This window comes from Psammomys obesus, unplaced genomic scaffold (genome assembly GCF_907164565.1).
Source record: "Psammomys obesus unplaced genomic scaffold, mPsaObe1.curated_primary_1811, whole genome shotgun sequence".
Taxonomy (NCBI): Eukaryota; Metazoa; Chordata; class Mammalia; order Rodentia; family Muridae; genus Psammomys; species Psammomys obesus.
In genome coordinates this window covers 3,732,541-3,733,379 of record NW_026592636.1, presented here as the reverse complement: position 1 = coordinate 3,733,379, position 839 = coordinate 3,732,541, and positions in this window count along the sequence as shown.

Here is an 839-nt window from a genome sequence, read left to right as displayed (position 1 = left end):
CGTGTCTTCCGCCCCCACAAACACGCAAACAACAGAGACCTCAGCAAATGGCAAGCGACCTTTGTGGGGCGGGCCCCTAGCTCTAGCCAATGGAAGCCTACAGAAGGCAGGGGCGGGGCAGCTGGTTCGGAGTGAGGAGGGGTTAGGCGGAACCAAGGACCTGTCAAGATGCCCCAGACTTCACCACCTCCTCTGGTCCCTCATTGGTCTACTTGAGTCCCTAGGGACTGATAAGAGAGTTACCCTCGGCCTCTCACTTCCCGTTTTTCCTTCCTAGGCAAATGTTCTTTTCAGCCTCACTAATCCCCGTGGCCAGTTTGTAAGTCCCCTGAGCCCTGCTGGAACCTTTCTCTCCTGCCGGTTGGCCCCAGAGCGCTGTGGGATCAGATCTGTAAGTCCAAAGAGTTTGGACTAATCCTGGTCCTTCCCTGCTCCTACCGGCCCCAGGAGACCAGGCTGAAGAAGCCCATGGGCTCAGACGGCTCCTTTCTCACAGTCTGCTGGCAGAGACACTGTCCACCCAGCCCAGGCATGTGGTTGCCGTGTCCTCTGTCAGGTCCCACAGCTTGCCTCTGTCCACTTTGCTAGTCAGGAAGATTCCATTCCAAGCAGGACGCTATTAGTCTAGTCCCCACTCTCCTTGGATTCAGATCCCCAGTTCTTAACAGATCTGCTGTGTTTCTTCCAAATGTGTATATGAGCAGAAAATAATATCAATATCTCAAATGCTCATATTGGACTTACCAAATGCTGTTCTAAGCATTTCCCACATACTAATTCAAAACTAAACAAATATATATATATATATATATATATATATATATATATATATATATATA